General features: G+C 41.8%; 1 long non-coding RNA gene across 1 annotated transcript; it reads right to left on the bottom strand.

Moving 5' to 3' along the window:
• Window positions 1-209: 209 nt before the first annotated feature.
• LOC306922027 lies at window positions 210-1,050 on the bottom strand. Its single transcript, XR_013789878.1, has 3 exons — window positions 963-1,050; window positions 600-876; window positions 210-386 (listed from the first exon to the last, which is right to left on the bottom strand). It is a non-coding gene; the product is annotated as an uncharacterized lncRNA (long non-coding RNA).
• Between the last annotated feature and the right edge of the window lie 9,037 nt (window positions 1,051-10,087).

Below are 10,087 nucleotides of genomic sequence, written 5' to 3' on the forward strand. Positions count from 1 at the left end.
ACTGTTGTCAGTCACAACAATTAAATGTTGGTTTTACATAACTTGTTTACATTGTTCTACAAAGAACCAACAGGCACTTTACCATGTGGCTGGCTGCTGCACTGTTTTGTCAGTCACAATAAATGCAAATGTGGAATACATGTTGTAAACTTGTTTACTTGAGTTCTGGATTACATTTAAGGTACATGATTCAGTACATAGTTCAGTACAGCTAAATAAATGTCTTTGCCGAAGGACTCGGATGGTCTTGTAACATCAATAGTGGCCGTGAGGCCGGCCAAATCCTGTTCACAGAGGGGACATTCAACACGTGGAAGAATCACTCCAGAGCTGGTCACATCCATCTCCCTGGCAGTGTCGACAGCAAGAGTTGGATCCTCCATTCCCTAAATTTAAACAATCGCATTTCAAAAAGAAAGCACAGTCAGATCAACATGTAACATACTACACTGAAAGTATCTATAGTATCCGGTCCACTTTTTCTTCAATGTGTCCAAAGGAATAAGTCTCATACAGTGTTATAAGTCTTATACACAGGCCTGTGAATACATTTAATTTTAATGGTTTGGGTTTCAACCAAAACAATGTTTTATTGGTACCTCTGCCAATTGTGGAGAATCTACTGGATTGTGGCGGAGTCCCATTGTCCACAGTTGTTGTGGAGACCTGTTGTGCTCTGTCCTCAGAGGGTGATGATCCCAACCCACCCTGAAGACATCTAGATCCTTCTGCAGACGTGGTAGAAATACATACTGGGCGCAGTACAGGTGGATGCTGTCATCAGGATCAAGCACACCTTCATCCTCAAGGCTGTGAAGAATCTCATAGTACACGTTTGTAACGCCGTTCCAAACATCTCGCCACAAACGCTCTATTCTGTAAAAATAGAGCGTTTTATACAATATCATTTTTACAAATTATGACACCGGTTGACTGAGGCAACATCTGAATATTATATATACCTTTGATTATGCACACTCTTTCCTGACATGAAACTGCCTCTGCCGCAGCCCCTGACGGTGAACATACATCGTGCTATGCCAACATTTTTTACTCCTTGGTCAGCTCTTACTCTAAAAGAGATATCACACAAAAGATACATTAACTTTAAACACTCAACTTTAACAACTTTCCAAATACATAGTCATTAAAAGTAATAATATAATCCAAATCATGCTAATTATTTACCAGAATAGCTGGAGTGATTAAGTATTGTATACTGCGCAACATTACCTTAGACATATAGTGATTTTATAGGATTTGTTTAATTTATCAACTTACAAAAATGTTAACTCAAATGATTGACAGTTCAGCAGCAGTTTGCAGAATGGCTACATTTCACATGAAAGCACAACTCAATACAAAGACTGTTACTGTGGACAACGCACTGAAAGCATTACACTTGTTTACAACAGGGTCCACCTTTTTCAATTCGTCAGAACATTAGAGACAACTTATTTAAAAAAAATAAGAAATCATTACCAAGGAGGTAAAAAGGGAAAAGAAACACAGTAAGGGGGTGGCTGGGGATTCATATTTTAAGGGGGGCAGTTTTGAATTGCAGCAGTCTGTAGGTGCCCTTTCAGAGCGGTTTTGAAGGAGTCAAGGGATTTGCATGTCTGAATGGCTGTTGGTAGGGCATTCCACATTTTAGTGGCATAGGAGCGAAATTAATTTAGTCCCTTGTTTGTGCTGAATCTGGGTTGAACATGGTTTGTTGAACTCCCTCTGGTGTTGTGGGTGTGAACTTTGTTGACAATTGCGCAATGCCATGGTGGGCCACACATTGGTTTGGATTACCTTAATGGAAAGCCATACTTTTGCACTGCCTCCAAGAAGAAATCAAGTGCAGTGGATGCTTTATTGTTGGCTGCTGCACCCAGGTACATGATCTAGAGCAGACGATATCATAATTCAGTGGAAAGCAATAAAAGCATTTTAAGACCTGTGAATCTAGTCAATCCATGCTTTTATGCACCAGTCATTATTGTGGTATAACATGCATACAGAGAACAGTATACAGGTATAGTAGCCTATAGGATCATTCCTTTTAGAATGTCCTACCCATAGCAAGTTTAGCAGTAGACCTATAATTTTCAACTGTCATCTCAATTAATGTATGATTAATGATAATTAAATAAATTACCTTTCGTGAGAAGCCATCAATCCCTCCAAAGATAACAAGGCCATATCTTTTAGGGAGGAGGGTGGGGTGGGGCGAGAATAAAATCACTTTAGATTAATTTGATGCAAAACAAGGGTGTTAAAATAGCATATATGGAATAGAAATATTTAGCAAAAATACTGCACATCTAAAATAGCATGTAAGCTTACATTATGTATGGCCTACCTGATGAGTTTGTGGTTTGTGTCGATATGTACCAAGTGAAGAGGACCCGGAACAGAATATGTCCTCCTTGCAACACACCCCATCGCTGTCAATCGTGAGACTACACCAACTGGGTCTACACGATGCATAGATGAAGACACTCTCTTCCACTGGACACGGTGTCCCATGGACCGCAGGATTCCTTTCATCATTCTGTATCCCACGTGTGGGGTTCTGGCCTTCACTGATCTCACCAAATGATCTAGTTGTTCATCACTTACGTTACTGTAGCACTGGGTTATGGAAAGACCATTATCATGCATGCGCCGGTTCACTGTCCTTTCAGATACACCTAGAGTTCTTGCAATGCATGACACTGTAGGGCCATTTCTATCAGGCTTTGTAGTTCCTGAGGACACACAACATATTTTGGCCGTCCTATTTCTCCTCGTAACACTGCTGGCAGTGGCACCTGACTTTCGGTCTGATTAGTGTTGTCCTGTATATTAAGAAGCCTTGACAGTTCAGTGAACGTATTGATGACATCCTGTGGCATCTCAACCTGGCCTAACAATGATCTAAAAATAACCATCTCTTGGTTGACTGCACATCTCAAGTAATCCACATCTAGAGGCAGTCTTTGCATTATCTGGGAAACTTTGGTGAGTAGCCTCTGCAGAAAGTCTCTTTTCAGTTGGTCCTAGAACAATCAAACAGAAATTCACATTAGTGTACTGGCTTCAATAATAGCCTACATTAATTTTGTTTAAGTCACACATACTGTACATTATTTAACAAACAAACAGCATGCAATTTAACATTAACATTGTCTAGTGGGCAACAATAGACATAGTCTAAGCCCTATTTCCAGCAAGACATATAAGGGCTGCAACTGGTGCAGTTTCCCTTCATCATAGTTATAATATTGACTTCTCGTATAAACTAAGGCCTAAGGCTTGTCGTGATAAATAAATACATAGTTACATAGGCCTACATACACATAGGCCTACATACAGTTGACAGTATGTGCGCGCGCGCACACACACACACACACACACACACACACACACACACACACACACACACACACACACACACACACACACACACACACACACACACACACACACACAATAAATAAATAAACAGTTACTTTCAAACATTGCTAACATGCTCATAAGGGTCGTTGATGAAGATGCGCGATACAGTACATGAACCAAGTGTAAATTTGCATTGGTCTGACGTCTGCCCAATGGTAACGTGTGTCCCGACTCCCAGTAATTATTATCAGAGTAATAATTATTTGTATTATTATTATTATTATTAGGCCTAGTAGTAGTAGTAGTAGTATTACCTGAACTGTGGTACCCGCATATACTGGTGCTTGCGCCATTGTAAACAATGCTTCTAACCAGAGTTGTTCTCTAACTCTTAGAGAAGTCTAAACTACATTTCCTGGACGCAGGTTGATGATGTCACGGGGCGGGCGGGGGGGACCTGTCACTCATGATTCCACGCCCCTCTAGGTTGAGGCCATGCCCCCACGCAAGATCTGTGCCAAAAGTAACCTGAAACTTTTTGGCACCTGAAAGTGAACAAAGTGAGAAGCGAAAAAAAAAACACACCTGAAACCGAAAAAATATGATTTGAATCTGTAAAAAGAAGATCTGAATGGAAAAAAAAAGATCTGAATGAAAAAAAAAAGATCTGAATGAAAAAAAAGATCTGAAACTGAAAAAAATATATATATACTCAAAAATATAAATGTATATTAAAGTTAAATATTAAACTGAAAAAAACTTTTGAATAAAAAAAACAACTTTTGAATACATCTTGGTATTTTTCAAGTTCAAGAAAAAAAATAAGAGACTTTCAGGTTCAATTTTTACTTTTCAACTTCAATTTTATTTTTTTCGATGGAACTGTTTCTGTTAAACGATCAAACCTTTTGGCACAATATTAGCTCCATACAGCTCTCTCTGGGTTCTACGCGGCGCCCTGAGAGGAGTCGTCGAGACGACCAGCTCTCTTCTTACCTCGGTAAGTGGACTGTGTGCCACGCAGCTGTTCTAATATTGTTTTTTTAGTGTGTTTTCCAAACTGCTGAGATAGCCTACGTAACGTCTGCTCTCGTGGAAATCAAAAGATCGAAGTGGCCTTGCCCAGACGGGGCTTAAAAAGCCCGCTTATTGGCATCTGGGCAGGGCCACCGTAGATGATGTGTCTTAAAGAGATATCCATGTACACTGCCCCGAGGGGTCAGCTTCCCGTACAAATTGAATAATTTGTAGTGGAGAGCTATACTTTAGCTTTTGAAAAATAGCAGATTTTAGAGCAGACGTTTTTAACTCAAACCTTGCTTCTGGGGGGTCCCTGGAACAGCATATTTTCAGATGGGGATCGGTGGCCAAATACAGATCATTCTGACCCCTTGACATAGAAACAGGTTTATCAGAAAACTGTTGTTAAAAAAAGAAGAAGATCTGCCTCAGGTCTAAATGGGTTAAATGTTGTTTGTGCAATATTCCATCATGTTCAATGATGCGTCCTTTCTTTTAGCCTTCAGTCCCAGCTATGCAAATGGCACCAGATCAGCTGGATTCAGGACACCTGACCAGGGTGCAAATGGCACCAGATCAGCTGGATTCAGGACTCCTGACCAGGGTAAAGATACCTATATTACCATTCCCCCCCACACACGGAATTACACAATGACCTATGTGCAATGCCATGTCTGATCCCATGTTGTCTGTTTCTTAAAGCTTCAACTCCAGAAACACCACAGAGAAGAGTGCATGGAGGGGAACCCAGCCAGATGTTGCAAGGCAAGTATAATTTTCTGATCAACGTCTTAACCTTTCTGATGACATCTGAATTGACAAACATGTCCCTTCGTCTTTACTGTCTTTGTTAAGCATTTAATGGTTACTATAAGCGAGGGGTGCAGACATCAGCGAGTTGGTGTCATTTGATTGAAAATGGTCAATCTATCCTTGCAATGTAATGTCAAATTGTTTTTCTTCCAAGGCCTTTCTTCCCAGAAAATGCTGGCAGAGATACTTATGGAGGTGAGGCAGATGGGGAGGGACATTCAATTCATCAAAACTGAAATGGCAAAGTCCACATTGAATGTCCAAGGTGTTCCTGAATCCCAGCGAGAGGAGCCCTTCCCCATCAATCTGCCTCTCTCGAACGAGGAGCAGTTTGATCAGGCGGAAGCTGCGCTGAGGGAGGAGGGAGTCCGTCGCAAGATGGTGAGCCATCTTGTGCCTTTCAAATGTCACATTGCGTTTTGGAATGCAATAAGCCTCAAACTTTTCCATTATTTTCGGGAGCTTCATTTTATCTGCCTCTGCAGCAAAGGTGAAGTTATTGTACACTTCCAGTGCTTCATCTCCCACGACATGTAAGAATACTGATGCTTGCATTTTAGCACTCTTTCCATCCCCTCCAATTGCAGCTAAATACAGTTCAAAGCGCTGCTTGAATCTCTTCCAGTTTTCAGCCACGTTACCTGTTAGCTGAAGAGCTGCTGGTGGACGTAGAGCTTCCATTCTTACTTCGTTTACAGTTCTCAAAGGTTAGAAACGATGTCGTCTTTTTCTGCCGGTTTATTGCGCAACTGACATTTCTTGCATTCCCTTTTTCACCGGAGATTCTGTCACGTTCCAATTATTTTTACCGTCCTCTTCCAAGCCAATTCTGACACCATGTAATATCTTGTGTTTGTGGGTTAGTTCAATAAGACAAGCGTTCTTGAAAGAGTAGACGTAATTTACTGCAAGAATAATAATATGAGGCAGTTACAAACAGGAGCACAACAGGTGCTGGCGGGCTCTGTATTCAGAATGCCAGCACAGCACCCTGGGAAAGCTGTGTGTAGTCTAGGCATTACTAGTCAAACTATGTAGTGATCAAAACAGATCAACACAACACAGACATGAATAATCAATGAAGCAAATACGATTTGCTCATATCATTACACAAGGATGCACTGCAGAAGTGGCTGCGTTATGCACCCGACAGGAGTGGCGGGGTATCCAGGAAAGACAGGGTTCCCACACCTCACACAGGGGTCCTTAAGTCTTAACCCATTTAGGCCTGACGTCAAAATTTAAAAAATCTCTTCTAAATGACCATTATCTGAAAAACCTCATGTTTCTGTGTTGGTTTCTGTGTGCTTCTCAATATTTCATGTAAAACATTATATGTAATAGGCCGCCAACCCCCATCTGAAAATATGTTGTTCCATGGACCCCCCATAAGCAAAGATTTGAGTTAAAAACATTCACTCTGTAACAATATATATTCAGATTTTAAGGCACATTTTCACGATTTTTCAAAAATAGTAGACCTACCTTTCTGCCTGGGCGTCAAATCAGAACCTAGAGACACTGAAAGGTACCTACAGGTTTCTATGCTCAGCCACACCCCTAGTCCAACCCCCAGATTCTTAGCCACACCCCTAGTTTTATGTAATGTGCAGTGTGGCCATTAAGCCACAGGGTGGCGTTTTCAAACTAGTGAGCACTGAGATTGAGTGAGTGAGTGAGTGTGTGTGTGTGTGTGTGTGTGTGTGTGTGTGTGTGTGTGTGTGTGTGTGTGTGTGTGTGTGTGTGTGTGTGTGTGTGTGTGTGTGTGTGTACTGTGTGTGTGTGTGTGTGTATATATATATATATATATATCCTTCAGTGTGTATGTGTGTGTGTGTGTGTGTGTGTATATATATATATATATATATATATATATATATATATATATATATATATATATATATACATATGTGTGACCCCTTCCAGTATTTTCACCCACAAGTCGGCTCTAATGAAACTCCACAATAGACCAAAATACCTTCTTTTTTTTTGTGGTTTTTGTTTTTAACACAGTTGGAATGTTAACAAATGTTTTTATTCCATCATAAAGTCGTTTTAGTGTCATTAAGTCGTAATTACATTGCAAAATTGTCTCTGTAATTAAAGATTATTTGCGTATTTTGGGGGTGTGAACATTCCTGCACGTATTTACATAGTCGTGTTAAGTTTACTGATAGGTGGCGCCCTTACTCTATCTGTTATGTACTGTGTTGTATTGTATGCTGTGTCGAGGTTAACGCACAGGACGTGACGTCATTACGTTCTCTCTGCAGAGCGCCAGAATAATGCTGGACGTTGGAATGAAAACAACAGCCAGACTGTATGATACAAATAAACCTCTGCTACTATGATACAAAATAAATGATAGTAAAATGACTTGCTTATTCTCTATCACGCATTGACGCTGTGCATCACCAAAGCTTGACAGGTTATGGGCCCAGGCGGAGTTGTACACAAGGATAGCGTTTGGTCCGAGGAAGAAGTTTAACGTGGCGGATTAACACGGTGCTTCGGTGGACAACTTGGAGATAAGTGAGTAAAAGACTCGGAAGAAGTTTTTCACAATGTATTACGTGAGATGACAAACAGAATGGGAACCCCGGGTCCGCAACTTATTTTTGATGGCTCAGAAGACAGATATGACCTATGGGAAACAAGATTTCTAGGTTACCTACACATTCTGAAATTATAAGAGACTATCTTGAATGAACCAACGGGCGGGATCGCAGAGGAACAAGCAGAAGACAGGAGGAAGAATGTCGACTGTTATGCTGAATTGATAAGACTGATTGATGACAAAAGCTTATCCATAATAAGACACAAGGCGGATGATGATGGCAGAAAAGCCCTGAAGATACTGAGGGAACACTATTCCGGGAAAAGTAAGCCAAGAATCATTAATCTGTACCCCTCATTGACCAAGCTACACATGGTAGAGAATGAGAGTGTCACTGACTATATCATCAGAGCAGAGAACATCATAATGGCCTTGAAAGATGCAGGTGAGACCATTAGTGATGGACTAGCTGTAGCCATGGTATTAAACGGGCTACCAGACTCCTTCAAGCCACTAGCAGTGCATGTAACACAAAACGAAGATAATGTTACATTTGCAGACTTTAAAAGAAGACTGCGTGTTTTTGAAGAGAGTGAGAAAATGAACAAAGCTACAGATAATGTGATGAAGACATATGTGAAACCAGGCCGAGGCCCCACCAAGGCATACACTGGCAACAGGAAAGATGAGGATGCCAACGTGACGTGCTACAGGTGTGGAATAAAAGGGCACAAGGCAAGAAAGTGTACCAGAAAAGTATGGTGTGGCTACTGTAAAAGCAATACACATGAAGAATCCCTGTGCAAGAAGAAGGGGGGACGAGACGGCGCCAGGAAGGTCGTGGAGGAGCGGGACGGCGAAGAGGACCATTTCTTCAAGACGGACATCACAAGGAATGAGAGACCACCAGGCAGCATGAAGATGAAAGGCATCATGGTGGACGGAGGGGCGACATCACACATCATAAACGACATAGAGAAGTTTAAGAGTTTTGATGACACCTTCCAACCTGACTCTCATTCAGTGGAGTTAGCCGACAAAACAAAGTGCAGCGGGATAGCACAAAGAAGAGGAACAGCGACGATCTGCCTACTGACAGCGCGGGACAACAGCACAGAGCACAGCTACGAGAGGCTCTGTACATGCCTTCATACCCTCATGACATCTTTTCGGTGGCACGAGCCACAAATGGAGGAGCGACGATCACCTTTCAGAAAGGGGACAATCGCATGGTCGCCAGGGATGGAAGCAGGTTTGACATCCACGAAAGTGGAAACTTGTATTACTTACCAACTGTTCAAAATAATGTCGATCAATGTAAAGTGTGTCATGATGTACAAACGTGGCATGAGATTTTAGGCCATTGTAATTACGATGATGTGCAGAAATTACAAGGTGTTGTGAAAGGCATGGAGATAAAGGGGAGTGTGGTCACGCCAGCACAATTATGTGAAGTGTGTACAAAGGGAAAATTCACCCAGACGAGAAACAGGGAGCCTGACAGAAGGGCTAAGAAACCCTTAGAATTAGTCCACACTGACCTAGCAGGTCCCATGCAAACGACTAGCATAGGTGAGCACAGATATGCTCAATCCTTTACTGATGACTACTCTGGCACCATGATGGTGTATTTTCTAAGGTCTAAGAGTGATGCAGTGCAGGCGACAGAACGATTTCTAGCAGATGTAGCACCGTACGGAGAAGTTCGGTGTATCCGATCGGATAACGGCACTGAGTACACTAGTAAAGAGTTCCAGGCACTGTTAATCAAAAACAAAATTAGACATGAGACGTCCGCACCATACTCACCCCACCAAAATGGTACAGCGGAGAGAGGGTGGCGAACACTCTACGAAATGGGGAGGTGGTTACTGTTAGAAAGTAATTTACCAAAAAAGTTATGGAACTACGCTGTACAGACAGCGGCTTATGTGAGGAACATATGCTACATCAGGCGGACAAAGAAAACGCCATACGAGCTGTTTGCAGGGAAAGAACCAAACCTATCCAAACTGCAAAAGTTTGGATCAGTGCGCTACGCTTACAAACAGCTAGGCAAAGGAAAGCTAGAATCTAGGTGTGAGCAGGGTGTTTTCGTGGGTTATGATAAAAACAGCCCCGCCTACCTGGTGTACTACCCAGAAAAAGAGAAGGTTCAGAAACACAGATTGGTGAAGTTCACAACCAAAACAGGAGCAGAAAAAGAAACACAAACGTGTGAGTCATACATGGGGTGTGGTAATGGGGAGCTACATCCCAAGGTCAATGATAACAGGGACATTTGTGTTGATGACAAGAATGAAAATGTACCAGATCAAGGTATGCAGG

This window comes from Electrona antarctica, assembly GCF_951216825.1.
Source record: "Electrona antarctica genome assembly, chromosome: 4".
Classification (NCBI taxonomy): domain Eukaryota; kingdom Metazoa; phylum Chordata; class Actinopteri; order Myctophiformes; family Myctophidae; genus Electrona; species Electrona antarctica.